This window comes from Triticum aestivum, chromosome 4B (assembly GCF_018294505.1).
Source record: "Triticum aestivum cultivar Chinese Spring chromosome 4B, IWGSC CS RefSeq v2.1, whole genome shotgun sequence".
Lineage (NCBI taxonomy): Eukaryota > Viridiplantae > Streptophyta > Magnoliopsida > Poales > Poaceae > Triticum > Triticum aestivum.
In genome coordinates this window covers 65,865,506-65,877,560 of record NC_057804.1, presented here as the reverse complement: position 1 = coordinate 65,877,560, position 12,055 = coordinate 65,865,506, and positions in this window count along the sequence as shown.

Sequence of the window (12,055 nt, the reverse complement as noted above, 5' to 3'; positions counted from 1 at the left end):
ATGGAACTACATGCAAAATCAAGCAAGTTTCATATAGAGCACACTCAAAACGGAGCAACGGTTCAACACACACACACACACACACTATACAAGTTATAGCAACAATCTGTCCAAAACAGCAACTAGGCATATTGCAAGCATCAAAACAACATGCTACAACACCCCAACATGATAACAAAAGGCGCGGACATGATGTACAGGTAAAGCATAACAAAACATGATCACTGAGCTATCTCCAGAAATCACTAGAACATGCTCAAACACACATGGCAAGATTGCAAGTAATAACAAATTCAGACTGCAGAAAATAACATCAGGTTGCAATGTTTAGAGCTAAGAAACAACATGTTACAGGAACTTATAATGGCAACCAAAGGCATGGCATGAATCTACTCATTGCATAGATCAAAAGTCCCTTACTGACCATAAGCCAAAAAGGATCAGAAAATATGATGGCACCCACGTAAACATAGCAAATTATAATACAGATTCAAACATGGCAGAAACAGAATTATGAAGGCATGTTGGTGAGCTTGAACCACTCACCACAGAGCAATACATGGCATGGCAAGGCACCCAACAGTAATAAGGCATGTTTGTGAAGCTAAGCATGGCAAGGGCAAGTTTGTAGGGTGCATGGATCACTAGCAAAACACATGGCAACAACTGAACTTAATGTTAAGAGGCTGACAGCAACATTAACAAGCAACTTTGGAGCAAGATATGAACAAGCTACATCAAGCTATAAATGCAACCAGGGGCATGGATGGTTAGAGGATGACATGTAGAACAAAGCATATTTACTGATCATCTCCAGATTATGCATAGAATGACTAGTAGGAGCAGGTTTACATAGCATCGCGAAATAACAGATTCAGCCTAGCAAAACAGCAACATCAAGTAAACTACTTAACAAGCTTGATTCACTCACCACAAGTCATTGCATGACAAAATAAGCATAGCAGCATCAAGAAGACATGTTTATGAAACAAACCAAGGCAAGAACAAGTTCATAGCATGAAAGGATCAACTACAACAACCTTGGCAAAATTGAATAACATGTAAACAATCTGCCAGGAAACATTTTGAAGCAAAATTAGAGCACGAAAATGACATGCTAGACTACTCCATAATTGCAAACAGGGGCATTAATGGATAGACAATAACCATATATTCAAAACATCCTTACTGAAGTATCTCAAAATATGCATGGATCACTCTGTAGCAACAAGTTTACATGGCATCAAAATAACAGCAGAACAGGGACTGAAAACAGCAATATCACGAAGCCTAGTTTGCATGCTTGTGCTAGTCACCACATTGATCACAAAAATACATGGTAAGCACCTCTTTAAAGAAGACATGGCATAGTTCAAAACACATGTAGACATCAACCTCATAGGATGCACACATCAATCATGGCAAAAATGACAAATGAGCTCGTTCTGTTAACAGACAGCAGAAAAGCATTATGAAGCACTCTTGCAACAATGACTCAGGCATCAAGATGAGCTCAAATGAATATGATGCAATGGAATGAAATGATGTACTCGTTGAGACGAACAATTTGACATATTACACGCACGAAACGGAGCTATGGATGCAGAGTTACAACAGGTCGAACATGGCATGATAATGCAAAAATATACGGGACTTCGGCGTTTCGGGGCAACCTCAAATCAAATCTGGATCTGGATCCGGCCGGAGCTCCGGCGAGGGCGAACTCCGGCGACGACGGGGACGACGGGGAGGCGCGGGGCCAGTGAGGGGCGGCACCGAACGAGGTGGCGGCGTGGAGCTTCGGCTCCGGCAAGGGGAGTTGGGTGGCGAGGGCGGGCAGAGGCGGGCCAGCCGGCGGCGGGGCTGACGCGGGGCCGCGGCGGAGCTGACGCGGCCGGCGCGGGAGGCGGCGGGGTGCGGCGCCCATGGCGCGGGGCCGGCTCGGCCCCAGTCGGGGTGGCCGGGGCGCCGGTCGGGGCTGCCGGGGCACTGGGCGCAGGGCACGGCTCCGGTCGGGGTGGAGGCGAGGAGGCGGCAATGCCGGCGGGCGGCGGGGAGGCGCCGGCGAGGTGGCGGAGATCGGGGGCGCCGGCGAGCGGCGGCAGCGGTGCGCGGGCCGGCTGCGGGCCGGGCGGGCCCGACGGCTGAGGCGGCGGGGAGTGCCACGTGGCACGATGCGGTTGGTCGGGGGCGGCGGCTGGACATGTTCGGCCAGGGGCGGACGTGTCCAGCGCGGAGAGGGATGAGCTCTAGGGTTTCGGGGGGGATTCATCCGCGAAAAATGGAGGGGAGGACCTAATATATAGGTAGAGGGAGCTAGGAGAGTCCAAATGAGGAGCGGTTTTCGCCCATACGATTGTGATCGAACGACCGAGAGCATGGAGGGGAGTTTGCTGGGTTTTGGGCCACTTTGGAAGGGTGTTGGGCTACAAAGAGAAAGGAGGGTTTCGGGCTACGCGGTTAACCGTTGGAGTACCAAACGAACTCCAAATGGCACAAAACTTGACAGGCGGTCTACCGGTGCTATACCAAGGCCGCTTGGAAAGCCTCGGTCCATTCCGAGAACGTTTAACACCCACTCACAATGAGAGACAAAAGGGGAACGCCAGAGGGCATAGGAGTGCCGAATTGCAAAACGGATAATAGGGAAAATGCTCGGATGCATGAGACGAACACGTATGCAATGCAATGCACATGATGACATGACAAAATGCAACACGCAAGAAAATGACATGGCAACGACGACGAATAACTGGCTGACACCTGGCGCATCGAATCCGGGGCGTTACACTCTATAGTTGGCATCTTGGCAACCTTCTCCTTCTTTGCCTTCTCCTTCTTCTCTTATGCTTGCACTGAAGATGGTTCGTTTTCATTCATGAATACTTGGTTGTCCTTGAAGTCTGGATAGATAGCAAAGTGTTCCTTATCCAACAAGTATGTGCCTGTGCCCATCTTAGAGTTGATCAGCTCCTGGATCTGTGGGGCATACCCACAACTTCTCTTCTGATCTGCTGCTGTCCTCTTGATGGTCTCAACTATGAGGCTCATGACCTTGAACTTCTGTGGCACATCAAATATATGTAGCAAGTTTATTGCATGGCCTCTGATCATGTTGTGGTCACCTGACTTGGGAAAGAGAGTGTGCCTAAGGATCCAGTTGATCGTTGGCAGTCCTGACAGAAGATAATGTACATATCCAAACTTATGAGTTTCAAGAGCTTTATCTGGGATCTCCTTGTATATGTGTGACATAGAATTGTGATCCTTCTTCTTCTTGGCATAGACATCCAAGTCATCTTCACTCTCCTTAGGTCCATTGATCAGATTGGCCCATTCTTCAATTGTGGACTGGTACCTTGTACCTTCAGACATCCAAACTATTCTGCCATCAGGATAAGAGTGAGATGTGGAGTAGAATTGCATTATGAGCTCATCATTCCACTTTGTGAACTTTTGTCCAACAAAGTCATCAACTCCACAAGCCTTAAAGCTGTCAAACACTCCTGGGTAGTGTTCCTCATTCTCCTTCATGTATTTGCAGTCCACCCACCTCATGTCACAAACTATGGGTTTCTTATCCGGCAGCACAGTCTCATAGAAATCCTGTTGTTCCTTAGTGTGGAACCTGTAGTCAACAGCAGTCCTCCTCCTGATTGCATAAGGATCAGACAATCTCCACTGTCTGAGTCCTGCATCCTTCCTCAGCTTCATGTTCTCAGCCACTGGATGAGCATCATTGTGGTCTAGAATCTTAGGTTTCAGCTTTCTCAGAACTTGTCCTTCATCTTCTTCTTCCTCGGCAACTTCAAGCACCGGGGCCTTGTTCTTTTCAGCAGCTGGTATGCTCCTGGTATTCCTCTTAGGTGCAGTCTTGGGCTTGGAGGCAGCTTTGGGTGCTTCTTTGGGCTTTGATGATGCATCCCCTGACCTAATAGCATCACCCATAAGCTTTTGTGCCTTGGGTGCTGGAGCAGCAACTTCTTCTTCCTCTTCCTCTTCCATCATGGAAGGCTGTCCAACAACTCTGGCCATGGTCTTCTTGACCCTTTCCTTCCTCTTCTTCCCTTTTGCAGCAACCTCTTTGGGATCAGATTTCTCAGGTTCATGAGTTGAAGCTCTGACTTTCAGCATCGGTGTCCTGTTGGCAGGGACCTTCCTGTTTAGTCCTGGCTTGGTGGCTGCAGTTGAGCCACATTCCTTCTTGAGAACTATCTTCTTGGAAGTGGCCTCATCCTCTTCTGCCACGTAGTCTTCATCCTTAGAGTCTGAGGTTCTCTTCCTTCTGGCCCTGGTGGCAACTTTGGGCAAGTTGCTTGGGGTGCTCCTGCTGCCATCATCTGAGGTGCTAGAGGGACTAGTGCCCTCACTCATGTGAATCTTCTCCTCTTCCCTGTTCTGGCTGTCACTTTGGTCTGACATGCCGCAAACACTGACTGCTGACCCTGTGAATAGATGTAGATGAGATAGAATGGATGAGCATCACAAAATACAGAGGTTTTTGCAAAAGAATGATTCAAAAACTTAGTTTTAGTTTTCCACAGAAAGCATTTCGGATCTACCGATTTGCAAACTCGGTGATACTGAAGCAGCTTTTGGAACCTAAACTAGTGAACTCGGTCAGACCGAGTCACAGTTTGGTGGCACCGAGACTGCTAGGGTTTCACAGAGTTCTGAACTCGGTCACACCGATTTGCAATTCTTGGTCAGACCAAGAATCACTTGTGCAATGGCCTTAGCCGAATCGGTGGAACCGAGTTTTTCAACTCGGTGGGTCCGAGATGGTTTCAGCAGAAACCTAACCCTAAATTTTCAATTCACTTCTTATCTATGGATTGTTTTGACTGGATAGAATCGTTTCAATCATGGCAAGAATCATGATGAACACAATGTGCTAGGAATCGGACAGGGATAGCACTGTGATCGAGTCCATACCCTAGCTTGGCGATGAACTCGCTACGGTGGCAACGGCGGGGTTGAATTCCATTGACGGCGGCGAAAACCAGCGACTGGAGGCGGCTGGCAACGAAGTCGACGATCCGGAGACCCTGGAGGCAGAGTGAGCTATGCACGGGCGAAGGGGTTTGGAGAAAGTTTCCAAAAAATTTCCCATGAGTATATATAGCCCGACCCTGTCGGTGTGACCGATGGAACAACTCGGTGGCACCGAGATGCATAACTGTTTATAGTTACAGCAACTCGGTGAGACTGAAAAGTTCAAATCGGTTGCACCGAGATTGAAAACCTAGATCGACTTAGTGATCTCGGTATGACCGAAATGTAAGAATCGGTCAGACTGAAATGCACAAAGAAGTTTTGAAAGTTTAAGTCTATGACGAACCGGGGACTCCGAGTGCTCCTCACACAGAGTGGTTCGAGTCTGACTTGATCAAATTTTTTGATGTAGCATGAATAGAGTTTGAGACAAGAAAAGCATAGATAGCTAGAGAAGGTTCTTAGGCATTCTTGTTCATCCACTTGGCAAAAGAAAAAGAAGCCAATCAAAATAAAGCAACAAGTGGATGTCCTCGAATGAGTAAAATATGCAACCAACATGCTCACACAATAAAATGACAAATGAAATATGTGGCAAAGCATGCACAACCAATTCTAGCATCTATCAAGCAATTGGTGATGACTAGGTCATCTATATATGAGTATATTGACTTAGGAGTCAAATGAGAACATTTGATCATAGGTCATACTCATCGTTTAAGCTCAAGTGGGGTTACCACTTTTACATAATGCATTGATGTGTTCACACCATTAGAGTTGCTTTGACTCAATTCTTAGAGTTAAGCTCCCCCTAGATGTGAGATCCCCCCTAAGAGGGATGAACTAACCTTGGGTTTTGTTGATGATGACTTCATGTAGGTGTTGAAGATGTGGATGCTCAATGTTGATGAAGATCATTTGGAGCAATCCTTTGGAGTGAGTTGCACTTTCAATACCTACATGGGTTAGTCCCACAAGGAACAAACAAGTATATCCATAGACATAGAGTGATGCACACACAAGATGATGTCCATGAAAGCATTAGGTTACCTTGTCCCTTGCCTTACCAACATGAGGGTTTGTGACTCCTTGAACTAGTTCAAGATGTGGAAGTTGATTGCACTTGTTGTTGCCAAAAGGATGTGAGTGAAGTATGTTGGCGGAGTCACCCTCAAGAACTCTCTAGTTCTTCTTCTTCGGGATCCACATCATCTTGATGGGAATCCTTGGAGTTGTAGCCGTACTTGATGAAGTAGAACTTGACATAGTCTTGGGAACCCACTTGACCAAGGCCTTAGGAGCTTCTTCAAATGCATCAATCTCCTCTTGAAGCTTGTCCTTGCTTTTTTGCTTGTGGTCTTGTGGTGGAAGATCATCTTGAGCTTGTGTCCCCTTGAAGGAAGTAGGATCGTACTTCTCTTGTTGAGGAATAAACTTCGTCTTGGGGTATTGATCTTCTTCCCACTCAACTCCATTGGCATTGAACTTTCGTTCAAAACCAACACCTTGGTTCTTTCGGTGCCTTCCTTGCTTGCGTACAATTTTCTCGAATTTTTTACTCTCGGCAAGGATCTTGTAAACACCTTTCTCTATAATTCCCTTCAATAAGCTATTTTCTTGCTCAAGTGTAAATTGTCTAAGAGAATCATTAGTGGAATCAAGAGAACTCTACTAGAAGCAAAAATATTGGATTTAGCATGATTATTTTTACTACTAGAGGAAGAATCCTTCTTGTTTTTGTTACTGGACTTGACTTGAGGCACGTAAGTAGATAAGAGTAAACACTTGGCAATGTAAGAAGAACTTTTCTTGCGAAGATCATCACTGATTGCCTTTAAGAACTCATGCTCTTGCTCAAGATTGAGCTTTTCAAAGCGTAACTTCTCATGAGTCCTCAAAAGTTCTCGATGATCCCCTAAGATAGTTTCATGAGCTCACTTAAGAGTGTTTAGTTCTTTAGTTAGGAGCTCAATTTTCTCCTTATCATCGTCATTCATTTTATCTTGATTATCATGTTTAATTGACGTTTCATCATAGTATTCATCACTAGAGTTGTCAATAAGTAAATCATCATCACCTAACAAGTCATCTTCATCACTATTGAAATCAACATACGCGGGGTGTGTTACCTTAGGGCCTTTAGCCATGAAGCATCTTCCAATTCCTTCATTTTGTGAATCAAATATGTCGTAGGAGTTAGTTGACACTAGAGCTAGACCGGCAACACCTTCATCTTGAGTATGTTCGGAGTCGGAGTGATAGCTTCTCTCAGAGTGATGTTCAGAGTCGGAACTGGATACCCATTCACCAACATGAGCTTGATGTCTTCGTTTTGTGTAGCTCTTTGATGACTTGTCCTTCCTTTCCGAATCCTTGCTTCTCCGGGATGTTCTTCGTTCATAACAATCATCTCTACTCCTTCTCTCGCTTGGCGGTGATTCTTCTCTTCTACTTCTTATCTTGGGAGAATCTTCTCTTCTTTTGTAGGGTGCCGTACACTCACTGGAATAGTGTCCGGGTCTCCCACAATTGTAGCAATTGTGCTCTCGATTGGAAGATCTTTTGTCATTGTAGGACCTTGACTTGGAGCTTCTCTCTTTGCTTGTACTCTTGTAGAATTTGTTGAAGTTCTTCACCATTAAGCTCAATTCTTCATTGAAGGTTTGTTTCTCACTTGATGATGTAGGGGCTTCACATGAGGCTTTTGTAAGCACCACTTGACTTGTTGTGAAGTTCCTCCTTATCCTTGAGTGACATCTCATGAGCAACAATTCTTCCAATGACCTCCGTTGGCTTGAGATTCTTGTAATTTGGCATCATTTGGATCAATGTGCACACGGTATCATATTTTCCATCCAATGCTCTTAGGATCTTCTTGATGATGAATTTGTCGGTCATCTCTTCACTTCCTAAGCCCGCAATCCCATTTGTGATAAGAGCAAGCCTAGAGTACATTTCAGCGACACCTTCACCATCCTTCATTTTGAACTTGTCAAGTTGACTTTGGACCACATCCAATTTGGATTCCTTGACGGAGTCAGTACCCTCATGCATATCAATCAAAGTATCCCAAATTTCCTTTGTATTCTCAAGACGGCTGATTTTGTTGAATTCTTTGGGGCACAATCCGTTGAAGAGGATATCACAAGCTTGAGCATTGTATTGCAGCATCTTCAACTCTTACGCGCTAGCTTCACGGTTTGGTTCCCTCCCATCAAAGAATTCACCTTGCAAGCCAATACACACAATATCCCAAACGGTGGGGTTATGTCCGAGAATATGCATTTTCATCTTATGCTTCCAACTAGCAAAATTAGTACCATCAAAGTAAGGACCTCTACGGTGATAATTTCCCTCGCTAGATGCCATACTCTCCTAGGTTGTGAAACCAAGGCTATGACCACCAAAAGCTATGGAAATCAAAGCAAATGGAGACCAAGGCTCTGATGCCACTTGTAGGATCAGAAGTATGTCTAGAGGGGGGGGGTGATTAGACTACTTGACCAATTAAAAACTTAACCTTTTCCCAATTTTAGTCTTTGGCAGATTTTAGCTATCTTAGCACAAGTCAAGCAATCTTCACACAATTTAAGCAAGCATGCAAAGAGTATATGAGCAGCGAAAAGTAAAGCATGCAACTTGCAAGAATGTAAAGGGATGGGTTTGGAGATTTCGAACACAATTTGGAGACACGATGATTTTTGAGCCGTGGTTCCGATAGGTGGTGCTATCGTACATCCACGTTGATGGAGACTTCAACCCACGAAGGGTAACAGTTGCTCGAGTCCACGGAGGGCTCCACCCAAGAAGGGTCCACGAAGAAGCAACCTTGTCTATCCCACCATGGCCATCGCCCACAAAGGACTTGCCTCACTAGCGGTAGATCTTCACGAAGTAGGCGATCTCCTTGCCTTTACAAACTCCTTGGTTCAACTCCACAATCTTGTCGGAGGCTCCCAACTGATACCTAGCCAATCTAGGATACACCACTCTCCAAAAAGTAACAAATGGTGTGTTGATGATGAACTCCTTGCTCTTGTGCTTCAAATGGTAGTCTCCCCAACACTCAACTCTCTCTGACAGGATTTGGATTTGGTGGAAAGAAGATTTGAGTGGAAAGCAACTTTGGGAAGGCTAGAGATCAAGATTCATATGGTAGTAATGGAATATCTTGGCCTCAACACATGATTAGGTGGTTCTCTCTCAGAAATGGTAAGTTGGAAGTGTAGGTTTGTTCTGATGGCTCTCTCCACGAATTAAGAGGAGGTGGAGGGGTATATATAGCCTCCACTCAAAATCTAACCGTTACACACAATTTACCAATCTCGGTGGGACCGAATCAACAAACTCGGTCAGACCGATTTAGTAAACCTAGTGACTGTTAGTGATTTTCGGTGGGACCGACATGCAACTCGGTAGGACCGATATGGTTAGGGTTAGGGCAAAACTCCGTGAGACAAATTACACAAACTCGGTGGGACCGATTTTGGTAATAAGCTAACCAGAGAGTTAGTCAGGTAAACTCGATGGGACCGGTTCGCTCTTTTTGGTGGGACCGAAATGTTACGAAAGGGAAACAGAGAGTTTACATTGCAATCTCAGTGGGACCGATCGCTCACTTCGGTTAGACTGAAACGTTACAAAAGGAAACAGAGAGATTACAATCCCATCTCGGTGAGACCGAGATCCCTATTAGTGAGACCGATTTGCCTAGGGTTTGTGGTAGTGGCTATGACATCTGAACTCGGTGGCACCGGATAGAAAGAATCGGTGGGGCCGAGTTTGACTTTAGCTTTAGGTCATATGAGGATATGAGAAAGTAGTTGAGGGTTTTTGGAGCATATCACTAAGCACCGTGGAGCAAGAAACTCATTAAGCAACACCTCATCCCTCCTTGATAGTATTGGCTTTTCCTATAGACTCAATGTGATTTTGGATCACTAAAATGTAAAATGTAGAGTCTTGAGCTTTGAGCTTGATCCAATCCTTTTATCCTTAGAATTGTGAGGGATCCACTTTCCTCATCCATGCCATGCCATTCATTGAGATTTTCCTGAAATGTTTGTCTTGGAATAGTATTAGCTCAATGAGCTATATGTTGTTAGGAATTACAAAAACCACCTAGGGATAGTTGCACTTTCACCACGAGACAGGGGGGCGCGCCCAGAGGGGATGGGCGCGCCCCCACCCTCGTGGACAGGGTGTGGGCCCCTTGGTCTTCATCTTTTGCCAATATTTTTTATATTTTCGGAAACCTGTCTCCGAGGATTTTCAGGTCATTCCAAGAACTTTTGTTTTCTACACATGAAACAACATCATGGTAATTCTGGTGAAAACAGCGTTAGTCCGGGTTAGTTTCATTCAAATCATTCAAATTAGAGTCCAAAACACGGGCAAAAGTGTTTGGAAAAGTAGATACGTTGGAGACGTATCAACTCCCCCAAGCTTAAACCTTTGCTTGTCCTCAAGCAATTCAGTTGATAAACTGAAAGTGATAAAGAAAAACTGTTACAAACTCTATTTGCTCTTGTTGTTGTAAACATGTAAAGCCATCATTCAAGTTTCAACATATATTATGAACTAACCATACTCACAATAACACCTAAGTCTCACAATTACTCATATCAATGGCATAATCAGCTAGCGAGCGATAATAATAAAACTCGGATGACAACACTTTCTCAAAACAATCATAACATGATATAACAAAATGGTATCTCGCTAGCACTTTCTAAGACCGCAAAACATAAATGCAGAGCACCTTTAAATATCAAGGACTGACTAAACATTGTAATTCATGGTAAAAGAGATCCAGTCAAGTCATACACAATATAAACGAATAGTAATACATGCAAATGACAGTGTGCTCTCCATCGGGTGCTTTTTAGTAAGAAGGTGATGACTCAACTTAAAGTTAAATAGATAGGCCCTTCGCAGAGGGAAGCAGGGATTTGTAGAGGTGCGAGAGCTCAACTTTAAAATAGAGATTGAATAACATTTTGGGCGGCATACTTTCACTGTCAATGCAACAACTATGAGATGGCTGTATCTTCCATACTACATGCATTATAGGCAGTTCCCACGCAGAATGGTAAAAGTTTATACTCCCCCACCACCAACAAGCATCAATCCATGGCTTGCTCGAAACAACGAGTGCCTCCAACTAAAAACAACCCTGGGGGAGTTTTGTTTAATTATATTGATTTGCTTTGATCTTTTTGAATCATGGGACTGGGCATCCCGGTTACCGGCCCTTTCTCGTGAATGAGGAGCGGAGTTCACTCCTCTTGAGAATAACCCACCTAGCATGGAAGATATAGGCAGCCCTAGCTGAAACATGAGCTGCTCGAGCATACAAAACATAATTTCATTTGAAGGTTTGGAGTTTGGCACATACAAATTTACTTTGAACGGCATGTAGATACCGCATATAGGAAGGTATGGTGGACTCATATGGAATAACTTTGGGGTTTAAGGAGTTTGGATGCACAAGCAGTATTCCCAGTTAGTACAGGTGAAGGCTAGCAAAAGACTGGGAAGCGACCAATTGAGAGAGCGACAACAGTCATAAACATGCACTAAAATTAATTCACACCGGGTACAAGCATGAGTAGGATATAATCCACCATGAACATAAATATCATGAAGGCTATGTTGATTTTGTTTCAACTACATGCGTGAACATGTGCCAAGTCGAGTCACTCAATTCATTCAAAGGAGGATACCATCCCATCATACCACATCATAATCATTCTAATAGCATGTTGGCACGCAAGGTAAACCATTATAACTCATAGCTAATCAAGCATGGCACAAGCAACTATAATCTCTAAATGTCATTGCAAATATGTTTACTTCATAATAAGCTGAATCAGGAACGATGAACTCATCATATTTACAAAAACAAAAGAGGTCGAGTTCATACCAGGTTTTCTTATCTCAATCAGTCCATCATATATCGTCATTATTGCCTTTAACTTGCACGACCGAATGATGTGTATAATAATAATAGTGCACGTGCATTGGACTAAGCTGGAATCTGCAAGCATTCAACTCAAGA